Source organism: Anastrepha ludens, chromosome 3, assembly GCF_028408465.1.
Source record: "Anastrepha ludens isolate Willacy chromosome 3, idAnaLude1.1, whole genome shotgun sequence".
NCBI classification, from domain to species: Eukaryota; Metazoa; Arthropoda; class Insecta; order Diptera; family Tephritidae; genus Anastrepha; species Anastrepha ludens.
This window is the reverse complement of record NC_071499.1, coordinates 75284857-75305281: the sequence shown is the minus strand read 5'-3', so window position 1 is coordinate 75305281 and position 20425 is coordinate 75284857. Positions and strand designations below refer to the sequence as shown.

Sequence of the window (20425 nt, the reverse complement as noted above, 5' to 3'; positions counted from 1 at the left end):
TCCTCGAGGAGGATCTGCCATAAGATATCCTTATTTCCCGATTTTCTTGCAGCTACTGCTCTCTTGATTGATTCCTCACAAATTTTTTATTGCGTTTAGGCCAGCGCAAATGCTTACAAAATTGGCGCTAAACTACACTTTTATTTTTTACAATTCTTGAATCCCATTATATTGCTGGAAGCTATAAGCAAGCGTTGAATTATTGGAGTAAATTCCTATTAAGTGTTGTTGCAAAAAAGGCTAATACCATAACTAATTAACAACCTCCTTTCATTTTTTTAGTATACTTGGGATTCAATTCCTGCAGTGGTGAACTTCTCACGTAGGTTCTTTCATCTTTCCCAAACACGTCAAATTTGGGCTCGTCAGTCCAGATAATTAATTTCCAAAAATAAGGGACTTTATTTAAATATTGTTTCACAAAGGTCAATCGCTTTGCACAATTTTGTGGGTTTTGTTTTGGATACATTGGACATACGTCGACGGATGTGTCCAAGCACAATTTTTTCTGAAATCACCTTCGGAAAAATGGGGCTAATATTAAATTAAATTTTTGCTCTGATTTCGGTTCAGGCTAAAAATGATCTGCTTTATTCAACTTGACCAATTTTCTGTCATCAGCCGTTGTCGTTTTTCTGGGCTTATTTAGTGCAAAATTTTAAAATACTCCATTTCTATTAAAATTTGCGATTGTGTTATCAAGTTTTCCTCTAAAAACCCCAAAAGTTTCGTTACTTTGATATGGTTTACAATTTGTGGAATAATCCTCATATGATTTCCCTTACAGAAAAATAATTAGGGTTCCTGCTCTTAACCATTAAGTAATAGTTTCATATTAAGCTGCTAATATTCTAATTCACTATAGCCAATTAAGTTAAGTTAAAAATATAAATTCCTCCTTGGCTTCTTAATTTACAGTTTTTAAATAAAATGGGTCAATTATGTGGGTGTAGACATATTGATCTTTGAAGAAACCAACTCGATTTACCACAAATGATAGAAAATAGTTGAAGCTATCACGTGTTGTATTGCTTTGAACTATGTCAAGACTCAGTAGTTATTTTTAATTTTTTCAACTTTACTTCCTAGAGACTAGAAAGTTAATTGTGCATAGGAAAAAATATTGCATATAAGATTCTTGAATTAGTGATTTCGGCGACCCAGATTGCTTACTCAGATAACTTGTGATGACGCCGACGGACGGCTTACATCATCCGAAGATATCATAGGCGCAGAGACTTGGGATTATTTTATTTATTTATAATCAATAAGCGAATGCAAAAAAGAATGAACACCAAAAAGATAACAAAGAGACTCAACGTGACTCCTAAACGATCCCATGTGATATCCTTTCACACATACTTCGGATATCTCCGCTTTTGGTTGGCTGGGTGGCTGTGCAACAAAGCAACAAGCGAGCTACTAAGAAAGCAATGACCAGCAGGACAGAATACGAAATCGCAGCATTGGAATAGTCGGTCGACACCTAAAACAACAAGCCGAAAATAAAGTAAATATAGGAGAAATGTGTACGATGAAAGCGGTGGGACGTTGGAAATTCGAGGTTGTTATAATAACGAAAAACCGATAGCTCTGCTTAAATTGTCAACGAAACGTCATCATGCATACACGCACATTCATGTGCCTATGTGCATATAGCGGAATAAAAGGCTTGAATGCACTGATGAAATGCCCTCCAGGAAAGGTTCACTGCTTGCAAGAGAATATTCAATCGTATACAGCACAAATGTGATAATCGGATCATTTGATACACAGAATTTATAGATTTTCGAACAATAACTTAGCAAACTCTGTAGTTTAATTCATTAGATAAATTTATTGGACACATTTTTTCAGAAATGCACACAAAAACAAAAATATGTATATTTAGAAAAGAAATTGGTCAACGAATAATTTTTTAATGGAAAAAATCTAAATATTCACATTCTTAAAGCGAACTAAAAATAGAAAATGGAATGAAAGCTTTCTTGTGCGGACTGTCGCCGTAAAGTACTTTTTGTTGGCTCAAGAGGCGGGTCAGGTGTTTTTTAAATTTTTTTTTGTCTTTTTTTTTTTAATTTGTTACAAATTAATTTATTTGATAGTTTAAGTGGGCATAAAATAAAGTACATATGTACTTTTCCTACCCGCTAAAAATTAGTACTCCTACAATTTCTTCTCATACACAGCACGTTGCAAAATTATAAACTCACTACTACTTATTTTTTATTTTTTGAAAAAATATAGTACATACTACGACGAAAACTATATAACGCAAGTTTTCAAACATTGCACAAAATTTTGTCAAATCTTTAAACTTTTCAACGGGAATTTTTAGAATTTTGTTGGGTTTGCAGTTTTATAGGCCTTTGAATATTATTGTAACGAAGTGAAACTTGCACTTCATACTACAAAATACCATTTTTGGCAATTTTTTTCTTGTTGATGGTGGTAAGTTTTTTTTTTTGCATATAAAAAAAGGAGCGCGTATCTCATTAAAACCAAATCTAAACTCCATATAATTAGTTCTTGGTTTTTGAGTAGAATATCTCCTAGCCGAGTTTTGCTAGCGGAACGGGCAGGTAATTGTACCTTCTTGCCTTTATATACTCTTTAACTAGCATCACAAAAAACTTCAAACATTTGGAACTTTTTACTACCATCCATTTCTAAATCAGTTACTGAATTTTCTAAATTTCAATTCAAGCCTGACTATTATACAAACAGGATGTCCTAAAATTGTTTAATTGTCAAATTTTTAACCCATTCAACCGCTACTTTGCCTGAGCGCAATTTCTCAAGAATGATAGATTACAAAAATCTTTTAGCCATGCGAATTCACAATTTCTTTTCGTTTTTGTTTGATTCACCCTAACGGTAAATATAGTCTTCTGCCCAAAGGGTGGTTAAATAGTAACTCAATTGAGAAACATTAACGAGGTTATTTTTAAAATAATTTTGCGGTCTTGGAGACTAATTTTTCAGACGTTTCTAAATATATATAGTCTGCCAATAATTATGATAAAAACGATAAATGTGGAAATGAAATAGTTTTCAGCAAATGCTATATAAAATATGCATTCATTTCATTTGTTTCGAACAAATCTTAAACCACCATTGCCCAAATTTGCTCACAAGTAACTTTCTATAACCCCCACACTTCAATTACTTCAACTTTATGTCGCCACTTTTAGAATAAATATAACACAATTACGATTACAATTGAAATAAAATTCAAGTCAACCCGAAAAAGAAAATAAAAGAAACAAAACAGACTCGACACGGTTACCATAAAAATAAGAGTTCAAAATGATTATTTCCCAAGGAAAGCGCCCGGACAAGAGAGATGTCCATTAAGGGAGTTTTGACTGTAATTTAACTTATGCTTACATAAATTCCAAGCTACAAAGAGGTTGTCCTGTGTAGTAATAGCCATAAAAATACTTGGAAAGTTCATTTTCAAACATTTGGTGAGTTTTAGTACGGTGAGTTCGAAACAGGTTTCAGAAATTTGATATCACAACAACATTTAAACAAAATTGTGTTCCAAAAAATACACGAAATTTGAAAGATATTTAAATTACTTTCTTTTAGAGGCCCCATAGCCATTATTACTCTAAAAGAAAATAGCTCCTTATAACGGGTGATGTTTTAGATATTATCTCTTTAAAAAGTTGGTTTAAACAGCTGACGCACGTTTCGTGTTTTGTTTCACTGTCAAACATTTTCAGTTTGGTCTATAATTTAACCATGAATCGTCTTACAAACGAACAACGCTTGCAAATCATTGAATTTTATTAATTTATTATTATTTATTATTAATTTTTTTAATTTTATTTTTTATCGAAAAATTGTGTTCAGCGACGAAGCTCATTTTTGGATCAATGGATACGTTAATAAGCAAAATTGTCGATTTTGGAGTGAAGATCAGCCAGAAGAATTGCAAGAGCTACCAATGTATCCAGAACAGGTCACAGTTTGGTGCGGTTTATGGGCTGGAGGTATCATTGGACCGTACTTCTTCAAAGATGCTGCGAATCGTAACGTAACTGTAAATGGTGAGCGCTACCGTGAAATGATATCCAACTTTTTTTTGCCCAAAATGCAAGAGCTTGACTTGCATAACATGTGGTTTCAGCAAGACGGTGTCACATGCCACACAGCACGCGTAACAATGGACTTATTGAGAGGCGAGTTTGGTGAACATTTTATTTCACATTCAGGACCTGTCAATTGGCCACCCAGATCGTGCTATATAACGCCTATATATTATTTTTTGTGGGGCTATATTAAAGCTGTACTATCGATTTAAATAAAAAGTTCATGCATTTTTCTGAATTTTTCTTTTTTTCTTGAAAACTTTCCTATTGCTCTTAAAAAATCACCCTTTAGAATTGGAATTAAAAAAGATAAAAATTCACCTTTGACAAAACTAAGCTAAATATATGTATGTATGTATATACATACATACTGTCAGCGTCAAAGTGTACATAAAATATTGATAAGTTTTGATTATTTATTTATTTTTTTTTTTCATTTTATATAAAAACATAGTTCATACTACAACAAAAGCAATATAATGCAACTAACTAGGACTATGAATAAGTTCGTGCGGTTTTTTTCGAAATTTGAAACTTTATTGACGTAAAATGGTTACAAATTTAATATTCAAAATATTGTCCATCGCTTACTACTACTTTTTCCCATCTTTCTGGCAATTCACGGATTCCCTTTGTGAAAAATTCGGTCGGTTTTGCCGCAATCCACGAATCGATCCATTTTTTGACTTCATCGTAATTACGGAAGTGCTGGTCAGCCAGGCCATGTTGCATCGATCGGAAGAGATAGTAATCGGATGGCGCAAGGTCTGGACTATACGGCGGGTGGGGTAGGACATCCCATTTGAGCGTTTCTAAGTATGTTTTGACCACTTGTGCAACATGTGGCCGAGCATTGTCATGTTGCAAAATAACTTTGTCGTGTCTATCGGCGTATTGCGGCCGTTTTTCTCGCAGTGCTCGGCTCAAACGCATCAATTGTCGTCGGTAGACATCCCCCGTAATCGTTTCATTCGGTTTCAGTAGCTCATAATACACAACACCCAGCTGGTCCCACCAGATACACAGCATAACCTTCAGGCCATGAATATTCTGCGCCGACGTCGATGTTGAAGCATGGCCAGGGTGTCCATACGTTGCCCGACGTTTTGGATTGTCGTAATGGACCCACTTTTCATCGCCAGTCACAATTCGATGCAAAAAACCCTTTCTTTTGTGCCGTTGAAGCAGTTGTTCGCATGCCATAAAACGGCGTTCAACGTCTCTTGGCTTCAATTCATACGGCACCCAATGGCCTACCTTTCGGATCATTCCCATGGCTTTTAAACGTTTGGAAATGGTTGATTGATCAACTCCCAAAGTTTTTGCAACCTCTTCTTGCGTTTGAGCCGGATCTTGATCGAGCAATTCCTCCAATTCGGTATCCATGAACTTTGGCGGCGCACCCTCGCGTTCTTCGTCTTCCAAGCCAAAATCACCACTTTTAAAGCGTGCAAACCACTTCTGGCACGTTCGCTCAGATAGAGCATGCTCACCATAAACTTCCACCAAGATACGATGACTTTCGGCTGCTTTTTTCTTCATATTAAAATAATGAAGAAGAATTCCCCGCAAAAACACATTATTTGGCACGAAATTCGACATTTTCAAGTGTGGTAAAAATATTGTTGTTTACGCTTCAAATAAAAAACTTATACTGACGTTTGTGCCTTACGACAGTAGCTCTCCAATGAATGTTTGGAAATGTGGATCGATGGAATAATAATCAAGTTACGCCATCTGTTGTAAAACCGCACGAACTTATTCATAGTCCTATTATCTAACAAATAATTCACTAACTAATTTTTATGAATTTGATATTTTTTGGTATGCCTACTATTTTTAGTTTATATGTACGAGTATAGTTTTCTGAAGTCCAAGATGGCTTTTCGTTATGTACCTATATACAATATTTTTTTTCTTTAGAGCGAAAAGCCTATTTCTGATAAACGTTTTCTTAATGTGAATAACATCCAAGCATGTTATTATATGTATTTATTATTTTCTCATATCTTTGAATAAATTAAATTAAAGAATTAATTCTAAATTTGTTTTATTCAAATACTTACAGAAAAAAATGTGAATAAAAACTTTAACTCCGTTTGTGGAGAAAAGTATGTGTATGAATTGGGTTGAAATTTAACCCAATGTGTCGTTTACGAAACAAAAATAGGTGTATCTACCGAGGGTAATAATTCAGTTGCTTTTTAATTCAAATGCTACTTCATTTAATATCAGGCTTAACAGGGGGCGGCAACATACAACTGTAAGCATATATACATACATGTATTTTATATTTCTATATAATAACTACAAATGCTCGAACATACTTACATACATACATACGTATGTACATATGTATACATATGCTCCGCACACGAGGTGATAAGCCGTTAACGAACCTCATCGACCATGTTTTTTTGTAAGGGCGGAGAATTTTTAATATGCAACACTGGTTTATGTTAAAAACGACTTGACAACTTTTGATTAGTTCGCCTTGGTAATTAGTTATACTAAGACTCACACCGAAGCAAAATTTGCATTTTTCTCAATATTGGGAATATGTAAATCCGCATGCCACTTTGAAGGCAATATTGATGGCATTATTTTGCCAGAAATCTTATTTAAACATTAATGGCATTTGACCCTAAACGTACGTGGGCAAAAACTAAGGTGAATTTGGTTGTAAAATGAAAAACCCTTATTTATTCTTGTAAATTGCATCTCCTTCAAAATAATCCCCTCTCGATGAAATACACTTATGCCAACGATTTTTCCAATCCCCGGAACATGCCAAATAGTCCATTTCCGGTATAGCCATCAGCACCTTCTTCGATGCAGCTTTTATCTCCTCAATCGAATAGCCAGAAGTCACTCGGAGCCAAATCAGGCGAATACGGTGGTTTCGGAATGATATGCGTGGAGTTTTTGGCGAAATGGTCACGAAGAACGAGTGCAGTGTGAGACGGTGCATTATCGTGATGCAAAAACGAAGAACTGTTGGCCCACAATTCTGGTCTTTTTAGACGAACTGCTTCACGTAAACTTCGCATAGCGCTCAAATAATATTCCTTATTAACAGTTTGGCCAGGTGGAAGGAATTCATAGTGCACCACACCACGAAAATCGAAAAAACTGTCATCATGACCTTTATTTTTGAACGACTTTGACGTGCTCTTTTCGGTCTGGCCTCGCCATTAGCACGATATTCGCTTGATTGGTCGGTTGTTTCAGGGTCGTAAGCATAAATCCAAATCTCATCTCCCGTAATGATGCATTTGAGCTTGTCCCGATAGTCTGAAAGCATTGTTTCACACACATCAACGCGACGACTCTTTTCCTAAAAATTGAGAGTTTTCGGTACCAAACGAGATTTGACTTTTCGTAGACCCAAATGGTCTTTCAAAATGGTTTTCACAGATCCTTCTGATATTCCGATCATATCGGTAAGGTCTTTAACAGTCAACCGACGATTTTTGAGCACTAACTCCTTCACTTTATTGACGTGTTGGTCATCTGTTGACGTCGATGGTCGTCCGAAGCGCTCCAAGTCAACAACACGTTCTCGACCCTCTTTGAAGTCTTTGTACCACTTATAAACATTTTTCTGCGACATGGTCGAATCACCAAATGCCTTCTGCAACATGCTAAACGTTTCCGCCGAACAAAATTTGATGGCACTTCTCTGCTCAATCAAATCAGACATTGTAAAAATCGAAAAATGCTCTCTTGGTCGTTTGGTAAACACAAGCGTAAATATATTACTGATAATGACATTCACATGAAAGTTGGACCAGATGTTATTAACAGTGCTGCCAACTCATGAAAAAAATAACTAGAGCGAAATTTTAATCCTGCGAAGTTTGACAAATAAATTCACCTTACTTTTTGCCCACAGTAGTATGTTAAAAGTGTAATCATTTTTGAACAATTTTGTCTTTGAAATCAATAAAAACTAATTTCACACAAAAAAGTGATGGTGTTTTGAATAGGTAACACTTCATATCGTTCACCCTGAAGTAGTCCTGGGTGCCATACGCTGTCAAAAGCTTTCGCTGCGTCGAGATAAGTTGCGACACAGTAGTTTTTCTTGTCAATTTCATTTGTGATTTTGTTATTTACTCGGTGCACGTGTTGAATGGTCGAATGTTTATGTCGGAATCCCAACTGGTAGGAAGGAATTATGTTCTTCGCTTGTATGAGGGGGTCAAGACGATCATGGATCAAGTTTTCAAATAGTTTTGAAAGAATTGGTAAGAAGCTTATAGGTCTATATGATGATGGTTTACTGACGTCTTTATTTGGTTTCGGCAATGCTATTATTTCTGAAACTTTCCATGGAAGGGGAAAATATTTTAGTCTAATTGATGAGTTAAAGATGTTTCTGAAGTATATTATTCCATTGTCATGTAGTTTTTTTTAATATTTGTCCATTGATTTTGCCATATCCAGGAGATTTTTTGTTGTTTATAGCCTTGATTTTGCGTCAAATTTCGTTCGGAGTTACTCTCTTGATTGGTTTGTTGGCTGTGTCAGAGTTAGCAGGCAGGTTATAGTTTTGAGTGTCTTTTTGATTTGTGAATGTCTTTTTTCGTTTGAAATTGTATGTTGGTGAGGTGTTGTTTTCTTGATCTTCGATGTTGTCCGCCAGAGTAAGTAGTTGCTGCATTTTGTTGGATCTAGGTTGGACAAAAAGTTCTTTGTCTTCGAAGTTCTTAAGCATTTCCTTAATGCCCTTTGTCATCTTGTTAAGTTGGACTTTATCTGCGGGATGTCTTGTTGTTTGCCATTCTTTCCTTAGTCTTCTTTTCGATTTTATTGCCGGCGTTATCGTTTTTTGTCTCCTTCTTTTACCCCAGAACTGTAACATCTGTATGTATATAGTTATTTGTTTATATCTTCGAGATAAAATTTAACTTTTGTTTCCCACAAAAGACTTGAAAGTGACTATGTACAATCGATTGTGAGTATTTTCTTTAATTGTTAAAATTATTTCGTCTACACAAACACACGTTCTTTATGGCTACATTTCACTGCAAAAACCAGCAATGAAGCGATTGGAATTCTGCTCACTAGAGTATTCCGCTGCTCGCCAAGCGAAAAAATTGTAGGTGAAAGCAACAACAGTTCAAAAGCAGTTCAGCAATGTTCAAGCAAATTAGCTTTTAGCCTCTGGCGGCATGATTAGGCCAGTGGGATAATTTTTTTATATTTTTGTTAGTCAACGTTGAAATTAACCGATTTTGCGTACTTTCAGGCGAGGTACTTCAAAGAGCAATAGAATTACATAATAGTATGTCAAAGCAAATAATAGTACAATCCAGTGCTACCAAATTATATGCTACGTTGAATTCAAGTTCAATGTAAAATCGTAAATTCAAAACTTTATCAAGATGCCATCTTTAATTGCCGGCCTTGGTTGAAGTTTTATTGAGGGTCTTAATTAATTGACATATCCTTTAACTAAAAACAAAAGAAAAGCGTCCTTACAGAAACAATTTTTTTTTAAATAATCTTTTCAATCGAATATTTTAAAAGTGATTAGGTGTTGGACATCATATAACCAAATCAATCAGAAATAACCCAAGTATTTCTGTAACAGTGTTGCAGGTTTCAACTTTGCTTTTGTCATTTTTTAGATTTAAGATTAAGTGGGATAAAACGAACACCCACTTTTTATATGCTAAGACTATTTTCGTTCGTGTCTCTGCTGCTATATGATATAACTTTCATCGTCCAGTTATTTGTTTACTTCCAAAAATTAACAACCAGCCAACACCTGAAGTGTAACCAACTTCAGCGGGCATCAGCTGTCCATTAGTTCGCTAAATGACAGTCCAGAGTATTGTTTACAAGCGCACGGAAGCATTTTGCCGAGAGTAAACGCGAAAAAAAAAATCAGCGGATTTCAAACGTAATAGTGTGATTGCCTTATCACAACCAGCGGTCGTTCGTGAGCTCGAACACCTTAAAGTAAATAAAGTGTTTGTTTATTGCGCCATTACTCGTTACAATGATATTGGGAGCATCGCGAAGCGTCATGGAGGTGGTCATCAAAAAATTGCAATGTCACGTGAAAGGGTTCAAAAAGTGAAGGAGTTGCGGTAAATTTCCGAACATTGTATTTTCTGACGAGAACATTTTCAAGTTAAACAATTTGTAAACTCTCAAAACGATAGGGTTTATTTGACCGACCGTTCATACGAGAATTTGAGTAATCGATTGGCCACCAGGAGGCAGCACCCGCCACAAGTAATGGTTTGGGCCGCTGTGACCGTAGAAGGGCGCTCTTCAATCGTTTTCATCGCGCCTGGCGTCAAGGTAAATGTGGAGTATTATCGGGAAAGTCTTCCGGAGGTTGGAGAAAAAGAAAGGATTACAGAACATAACTGGAAGGCTTTTTGCTCTGCCAACCAAGTATTACTTTGTTTGAAACTCGAGAACCTTTTTAACTTGTTTCCTCCAGCTGTAGATCTGATTAAATCTTATCTTCTTGATAGATCCCAAGCAGTAAGTATAGTTACTTTTATGTCTAAAAGAACTCGTTGATCATTGCTCTGTAGCGCTCACCATTCATAGTAACCGTTTGGCCCGCGACGTCTTCGAAGAAAAAAGGTCCGATGACTCCTCCAGCGAAAACAGCACACCATACAGTGACATTGAGCGGGTGTAATGGTTCTTCGTGGGTTACACGCGGATTTTCAGTGCCCCAGAAGCATAAATTTTGCTTATTTACATACCCGCTAAGATGGAAATGGGTCTCATCACTCATGATTATTTTTGATGAAAAATCATCTTCCTCTTGGTGGTGATTAAGGATGGCTTGAGTGTATGTTAGACGCGATTGGCGGTCAGCAGCTAACAGCTGATGCACCGTCTGGACTTTGTACGGAAATATCTTCAAATCTTGTACCAAAATTCGCTGTAAAGACCGTCGTGTTGTGCTAGTCTCTTCGAGGCGAGCGGCTAAACGTCGCAGTGTTTCACCAGTAGGCGTTGGACGGCGAGGAAATCTGCGACGAAATTCACGTTGTGCCAAAGTCACCGACCGATTATTGGTCAAATAAATAGTCAGGAATATTCCGCGTTCTGGAGCAGTGTAGCGTAACATTGTTTATTAACGTGTATTTCGCATGTGTTTACTACACAAATGTCAAAACAGAACTGACATTAGGGGCCAATCGCAAAATTTATAGCATTTTCTGATAGAAGGATTACTTTAGCGCCACCTGTTATAAGTAAATAAATTACCTTAAACACAGTTATGATACGCGTAAAGGTGGTAATCAACATAATACACTCCTTCGCGGTATTCAGGGCGAATTCGACGAATGCAACGCAACAAACGCTTCAAAACGCCAAGATACATAATTGCATTGACGGTTTAGCCCATTGACTGGACTCCTTGTGGACAATTCCCTTGGAATCGTAAAAACAAATGAGCATCGACTTGATTTTTGACTTCTCCAAACGCGATTTTTTGTGTGGTGGCTCGTCTGGGGCCTTCCATCCGGCTCTTTGACGCTTAGTTTCAAGTTTATGTTGGAAACACCACGTTTCATCACCATTTACAGTGTTGTAAAGGAGATTTTCGGCTTTTCTCGCCTCTTTAATGAGGTCTTTCGAATATTGAATTCTGAGCAATTTTTGGTCCTCAGTTAACTTGAGCGGAATGAAACGTGCACAGACTTTTCGTTAGCCCAAATTATCAGTTAAAATGCGATAAATCGAAGTTTTGGAGATATTCAACTCCACGAATTTCATGAATTCAACCATGAATTTCAACGATGATTTCGGGTTATTTGTGATAAACCTGATTACTGATTTTGGGCGGCCCGTATGTACATTGTAATTTATGCCCTCACAACCATCTCTGAAACGTGTAAACCACTCATGAACTCTGGCACGAGATAGAAAATCAGAGCAATAAACTTGTTTAATCAATTCAAATGTTTCGGTAAACGTTTTACCTATTTTAAAACAAAATTTGATATTAGCTCTTTATTCGAAACTCATTTTTGTACCGATGACACAAACATACTGACACTTTAAACGCTATAACTTCGATCCCACTGAACCGAATGCCACCAAGCTTTCATTGGAAGTCAGCTAGGGATGTAACTAACTCATTAAAAATATGGCGAAATCCAAAACATTTTTATGATGCATGTCTTGTTTGTTTTGAACTTCACCTGGTATAAAAGCCCCCACACCGTTGATTTGAACGTCTTCGAAAATTTGTGACATCCATAACAAATTTGATCTTTAAAATGCAATACTTAAAGAGTGGAACCAAATTAATCCAGAAAACACAAACAAATTGGTTGACTCCACGCCACGTAGACTTCAAGCTGTAATTGATAATGAAGGATTCCCAACAAAATACTAAATACCTTACAATTTTAAAAATTAGAAATAAATAGTTGCTCTTTTTTATTGTAAGTTGTATCATTTAAGCTGCGGTGTGAATTCTCTGTAATGTTTGCATTATAATGAAATGAGTGGACACTTTTTTGTATATTAATATTATGAAATATAGAACACTTTACAAAAAACTCGTATTTGTATCAAATAAGCAGTGAGTAGATGTACGCAAATTTTTTAAAATTTCGTTGTTATTAAAAATTTCATGGCGAATATACGTGAATAATCGTTTAGAAGTGGGCATTGCGGACAACGATATTGATCAGGAGGACCCACCCAACGGTGAACCCAAAATCATATACTTGGTTTAAGCAGTTGAGTTTTCCTACAAAGCGTTTCAGTTGGCTAGCTATAAAAATGTAGATCAACCCGATATGAATGTATTGAGATGTCTAAGGGAGAGAGATGAGTTTCAACTACTAGAAAAACAGAACACACAAGTTGTGTCTAAGTTATGGCTGTCATGCTTCCAGATATTATACAGATTGCATTTGGAATATGAAAGCAGCATCTAAGAACAAGCTTCGTGCAAAGTAATTTAAAAAAAATAATGGTAATTTGTATCAAGAACAGGAGCGGTTGTGTCGAAACTGAAATATGTGAAACTGAATATGAAATGAATAACAAAGTTTAAATTGTTAGTTTTTAGTATTAGCCATGCCCAATTTTTAATTTTTCCCCCTTTTCATGAAATGTTATGCTTCTCTAGTTGATCCCTTCTGGGCCGCTAAGTAAACATAATAGTTTTTAAAATAATTTGCAAAATAGTTTACGTTCAAATTTCATATTTTTTAAGGGGGCAGATATCTGTAAACGGCCATATTTTTCCTGATTTTCATTAAAATTATTTAAAAGGAAGAAGTCAACATATTTTTTTCAAAATTGGCATATAGTTTATTTATACATTAGAATAATATACAATAATTTTTTTTTTTATTTTAATCATTTAAAATGGCGGATGTACACTCAATTCTCCCAAGAAGGTCGCAGCGGGGCTTCTCAATCGGCGGGCATTGTAGCATCGGCGTCAGTGACCTGAATACAATATTACAATATTAATGTCATAATTTCTATATGAATTGAACAAAACAAAAGAGTTTTGGGGCAAATTTTCCTACTATTTTTGCTTCGAAAAAATTATTTTTTCGAAAAATTTACGAAATTGTAAATTCACATGGAAGGTAATATCATAAAAAAGATGTGTGCAAAATTACAGGGAGATCGGTCAGTAACTTTTCGAGTTATCGTGTACGCCAATTCTAAAAATATAGTTTTGAGAAAAACGCGTCTAAAGTCGGCAACGTAACTATACCTCTCCCAGCGCTCGAACGCAAAGAATAGAGTCGTCACGGTTGGCGATCTATAATATAAGAAATACATATGTACTTCAATTTACGTTCTAAAATTTTTTTGACATATTCTTAAAGGATTATATTAACATTTTATGAAAGAATTTTTTTTTTCTCAATTTTACAGGTATCTGTCCCCTTAATAATGTAACTTTATCATGTAAACTTCATAAAGCCGCCATTTGTATCATAACTGGCAGTGCTTCGTTCAATTTTATTACTTGACATTTTGGTTGGATTTTTATTCATTTACATATGTACATTTCTGCAAAGAACAGAATAAGATTGGAACTTTGAACTGGCATTTTAAAAAAGTGGAGGTACGAGCAAAAAAAACACAATATTTTCTTAAAATAATCTTGAAAATTTAATATCTCCAAAACAGTTAATCAAGAATTACCCAAATAATAATGCCCTTAAGTATCTAATACCGCGTTCATACAGAGCAACTTTTGTTGAAGCAATTCGTAACTTGTGGAAGCGGGAGAGACGAGGAAAGGAGAGAGGCACTGAGTTTCTTGGGCTCTGGCAACTCGCTTTATGCTTCCATTCTTCTCAATGTTGTTGTTGGCCGTAGACTATAATAATAACAAACGACATTGCAAGCAACGACCCGATTTACACGAGGAGACATCTGGAAGGGAGACACTGGAAATTCTCTTTTGAAGTTTCATTCGCGTTCACACGGGCAAAAATGTTTCCGCGACATTGTGACATTTAACTCTTTAGCATCGTCTGGTTCGGATGTATTCTAGCACGCGCTTACATGTAAAGCAGAGAGCGTTCGACAACAGTTTCTTAAATATATGAATGAAAAATGCAAACTGGTTAAATAATAAATAATTTGTTTTTTTTTATTGAAATATATTTATAAATTCTTATACTTGAATAAAAAAAATTAAATTAAAAATACTTCATATGTAAATAATTATCTTAAAATTAACTTGAGTAACTAGAAATGCGAGGAAAATTAGAATTCAACATAAACATGCCCCATAATATATTTTAAATTATACCTACTTTACTAGCAAAAATAATCGTGCATTTCCCAAGCAGTGTTCGGATGTTTGTCATCTTTGTTATCTTCCGTTTGCTTGAAAACCAACACATAACTTAGAACCTTCTCCCACAAAAGAAAAAAACGAATGAAGCAACTGTCAAAAATTGGAAAGATTGGAAATACGAATAAGAAGAGCAAAGCGTGTCGCCGAGTACGGGAGACAAAATCCCTTCTCTCTTCCCCGACCGTCCTTCGCCACCGAACAAAATGTTTCTCTTCCAGATGTCTCCTCGTGTAAATCGGGTCAACGGAGTTGCTCTGTGTGAACGACGCGGATAACACTAAAATAGAATACGCAAAGTTGAAGCAGCAAGAGTTTCCCTGTGTGAGCACGGTCTAGGACGACTTTACCGGTAACCGTGTATAAGATGTATGTTATTAGATATCACAAGAACTATGTATTTTCCGTTTTTTCTATGATATTTTCTATTATATTCGACGACTTTTAAATAAATATAAAATTTTATAAACTTTTTTTTTCTATGAAATATAGCGATATATTGACGCCTTCGAATTAGAGCGCTCTGACAGCTCAACTAAAAGTACGTCACAGTAATTTTTACTCTTCAGTTTTTCTCCACAGTAATCTGGGCAATCTTGAGTTCAATCATTCTTAAATATTGTATAATTACAGATGATTAAAATAATGAAACTAATGTTGAATAACTACATTCCTATACACGCGCCGACATGCATACATATACATACGTATGTATGGATGTATGTATGTATATGTATACATACATATTTTCAGTTACTTGCGATTAGATTTCTAAGTGGCTCATCTATTCATTCACAATCGACTAATCGAAATATGCGCCTCTCTATCGATGCTTAACATTAGAAAACCTATTTATTTAGTTTTATTTCTATTTCATTTTTATTCAAGTCGATATTTGGCTATTTTAAGTTACTAAATACATTTTTGAAACACTCATTCATATATAGTAGATTCATACATACATACATATGTACATACATATGTTTCATACGCATGTTTCAATGCCCCTGATTGTACGAGTTTACGATGATCTAGCATTTTGTCTATTCATTTAGTTGTTTTTCGTTTTTGTATTTTTTGTTTGTTTGTGTGTTTACTTTTATTTGCCTTTAGTTGTTGTTGTTATTTGATTCTATAGGTAACGATCGTTATTTGTTTCTTGTGCGCGCATAAAAAGAATTTTTGGCAGCAATTTTTATTAAGAGCCCCAGTGGCCCAATGGATAAGGCATCGGCCTCCTAAGCCGAGGATTGTGGGTTCGAGTCCCATCTGGGGTAAAGTAAAAGTTGTGTTTTTTTGGTTTAAAAAATTAGAAAACATAAATTATTTGAAATACAAAAAAAAAAAATAATAAAAAATAAATGAATAAAATAAAATAGAAAAAAAAAACAGATAATAATGGGACGCCGTTGCTTTTTCTGTAAATGGGAGCGTACGCGTTCTAGGTAGCTAGCTACTAGGCATAGTACTACGAGCTACCTGCCCTCAATTAAATCAATAACGTTTGAATATTAACTGAATGGAAAAGATTTTACGCGCAAAGTATGATAGGAATTTGGAAAATTGACCAGGCGAATACACATACGCGTAGGTACATGCATATCTGTGTTCATGCATTCTTTGCGATGTTTTAGAAATCTTGGGAAACCAAGCATTTTTGAATATTTGCTAATTTTGTTAATGGCCATGTCGTTTTTACGCGGTATTCTCGTACTATTATCGCTGTGCGGATCGACAATCGTCTTCGCAATGTAGAGTATGAATTTACGAGTTTCAAAGCATTAATGAGATGATATAGAATTTCCAAGGTAGATTTAAATGGATCCACATGGGATATGTCTAATATTGGCTTGCCAACCCTTTTCATAGTACATTTGGAACGACATCAACTGGTTTTTCGAAGACGCCGTTGCTTTTTGATGAGATTACCTTCCAGATCGTGATTTGGGTCTTACCGAAAATGTGTGCAATATATCTTTAGAAATGCTCATCTTAGTGCAAATTAATTATAGCGGAACGCGCCTGTTTCGTTGGCCTATTGAATTTGGGTATCTTTGCTAAGATTCAATGAAGAAAAATATATATTCTGAAAAAAAAAACGTCAAAAATCTCAATGATAACTTTTTATTCCAAAATTCACCAAATTAACGAACAAAATTCACCAATTAACAATTCCCTGAAATCAAATTTTTAACGGACTGTTTTTTTTTTGTCCTATAAATGGATGAATTCAAAACTTGTATGGACTCGTGTATTGACCCAATGGTATTTGCAAAAAATCTTGACCAACAAAGTATGTCTGTACTGCAATTCACTAACCTATTTTAACGATATTCGCGCTGTTATCTATCCACAAATTTATCGATTTTGCTATTCGGTAACTCGTTTCATAACAAAAATTGATAAGACAAATTGTGTTGTTTCGGCTACCAAGTCGATTATCGCAAACTAAACCACAACAATTTTGGTGGGTTAAATCAAACGAGAAAACAAGAATTAGTAGTTGTAATTAAAGCGGTGATTATTAAAAACGCGTATATGACAAATCGCGTGGAGATGGAGGTAGTGAGCCCTCAAACAGTGGATCGACTTTTGCTCCGGGATGTGGATAACCCTCTCCAATTATCTACAGAGGAGTTCCGGTTGACTGCAGACTTGGCCGAGGACCTAATTTCCCATCCTGACAGTCATCTTATAGCCTGGGCAGACGGTGGCGTTAAGCGGGATTAACGATTTAAGTCGGAATTATCTCAGAAATTAAGCGCAACTAATGCGAATTGAGATTTGCCTAATATCAGAACAGAAAATATGGTAGTGAATTATACTATTTACAATAGTTTTATTTTATACTCGCTAGCGGCAAATCATGCTCCACAATTATGTTGTTGCTTTCACAAGCAAATTTTGTAGGTCATCATAACTCGTCAATTTCTGCATTCTAATTTCATCAATATGAGAAATATCTATGCATGTGTTTCTAAAAACGCATACCCATATATTCATTTGAATCTGTTGCACAAAAATTCAAATGCTTCTCATATAAGAACCTACTTATTACGTTTCGTCTTCGTGATACATTCACTAACTAAATACTAAAAAATCGAAAAATTGCAAATGCAATAATAATTGGAAAACCGTAAATGGAAACGATAATGAAAGAAATTGGAAACAGGATGGAACAATTCCACTGGCATTTGAAATGTATGCCGGCGGAAGTATTCAAAGCATTAAGAATAGATAGCAGAGAAAATATTCAACTTGTAAAAGCCATTGCAGGTCTTTTAAATTTCTATGATGCATTTGCGAATGTGCATTGGTTCAGGTGTATGCAGCTGTATTGGGTGTTTTTTAGAGGTGCCCAAATTTTTTTTTTTCAAACTCAAGCGAAAACCAATAAATAAAGTTTCAATATACCACGTTTTTATAAATAGACTAAGAAGAGGAAAATATTTTTCCTAAGCTCATAGAATTACACTTAATAATTTCTGAATTTAAAATTTTAACAATAGTCCCTACAAAAAAAATTTATAAGATTTAAAATGAAATGTGTTTTTAACCTTATTGCTCTTGGGCTAGTAAATGCAGAATAAATCTAAACAAAAGCTAGCCAACACATAATAGAGTGTTTTCTTGATACCAAACTGCACTGGAAAACTCACGGCAAGAAAAAACTATTATTGGTAGGCGCTCAAGCTTATCAATTCGCAATAAATTGTTTATTTACAAACAAATACTAAGACCAGTGAGGGTAAATGCTTTTTTGAAAAATCCCTACACAGTCCAAAATAATTCCATACTTTTCCCTACGCTTTAAAAAATATTCTCTACAAAATTCCCTACATTTTTTTCTCCTGTGTTTACACTATAATGAGGCACTTGCAACGTAAAAATTGAATTATTTGCTTAAGTTTTGGACTTGGTGCTGTTTTGACACTTTATAATAAAAACAAATTTTATTTCAAATATATATAAATACACATATTTATCATATTATAAACACATATATAAAGAAAAATTCAGCAAAAATAATTACTAAAAATTAGACTTATTCATTACATTCAGTTCTGTTTAAAACAAGACAGAGTTTCTATTTTTGCAGAATCCGGCACGATTACTTTTAAGAGTGGGATTAAATGGTCCACCACTTGCAGCGCGACATTATGCTCAGCGAAGAACACGCTGAGTCTTATTTCGAAATTTCTGGAACCATTTGGTTTACTCGGCTTTTTCTTAAAAAACCTGTTTATTTTAGGTGTCTTTTCTATTGCCTTCATATTTTTTGGTGCATTTCTCTTTCGGCGTGCTTCTGCAAATCAGACTTGCCGCAGTTCAAAACTTTGTCGCATGCAGCGCATTTGCATTTGAATGGATCGTTAGCCACAGCTTTCAACCAGCCAGTAAAATTTTCGCCGTCAAGCCACTTGTTACAGAACTTTTGTTTCAGATACTTTTTTTTCCTGGTGTTCCTCCGTAGAGTCAGTTGAAGAGGAGGAGCTCATTTCTGTAAAAATATATGCATTTCAAATATAGAAAAAGCTAAAACTAAAATAATTGCAAACTTACTTCAAAAGTGAAAAGCACCAGTAAACGCGGGACAACTAACAATTTTCGCGCGAAGAAAAAATCGCGTTAGCGTAAACGAAATAAAACATGGCAATGTTGCCGTATTAACGCTTTAGAAGTATGCTGCCATAAAGAAAAAAATACTGACATGAAAGCTTGCTGCGGCTTTTTATTTTAAATGCATATTTTTAATTTTTCCCGCTAATTTAAAATTTTTTCTGTCATTCTTGAAAATTCCCTACATTTACAGAATTTTTAAAAATCTGTCCTTCTTTTCCCTACACCCACATTTTTCGAATCCCTACATGTAGGGAATTATACCTACATTTACCATCACTGCCTAAGACAGGTTGGAACTTAAGATGTGCTTGTCAAAAATTACCCCTATCGAACGTCTGCAAAATAAAATCTGTGGGGCGTTGTAAACGCCGCACACTATGCAGTCTAAGGAATAGCGACTAGTAATCTTGGCATATCTCCTGTGACTGAAATAGCGAAGCAATTTACCATAGCTCACTAACAAGGACAAACAAATCATGCCAACGGTATAGCATCCAGCTTAATTCAGCTGAATTATTCTCGCAGATGATTAAAAGGCACAATTGTAGCAGACCGTATTGAGAGCGAGTAGCGATTATATTGCGAAATGCTTCTTAAACCATTAAATTATCAAATGAAAACTACTATCCCTTTATATAGATATGTATGTTGTACTAGGTGCAATGTTGCAATTCTTCCAACTAAACAACGTCTAATAGCCTAGACTGACGGCGGCGTTAATCGGAATTAGCGGCGTAAGTAAAAGATGGACCGCAGGCAACAAACACAGATATTAGCTGCCCTGATACTAAGAAATAATTATTTATTTAAAAACAATCTTAAATTGCAGTTTCTCAAACTGCTCCGAAATATCAAAACAATTAATGTAATT

General features: G+C 35.1%; 1 protein-coding gene and 1 non-coding gene across 2 annotated transcripts in view; both read left to right on the top strand.

Annotated features, from left to right (window-relative positions):
* Nucleotides 1-20425, top strand: part of LOC128858223 (otoferlin-like) — a 192099-nt gene that overhangs the window by 63910 nt on the left and 107764 nt on the right. The gene's annotated exons all lie outside the window — the stretch shown is intronic.
* Trnar-ccu (transfer RNA arginine (anticodon CCU)) lies at nt 16136-16208 on the top strand. The gene has a single exon. It is a non-coding gene; the product is annotated as a tRNA-Arg (tRNA).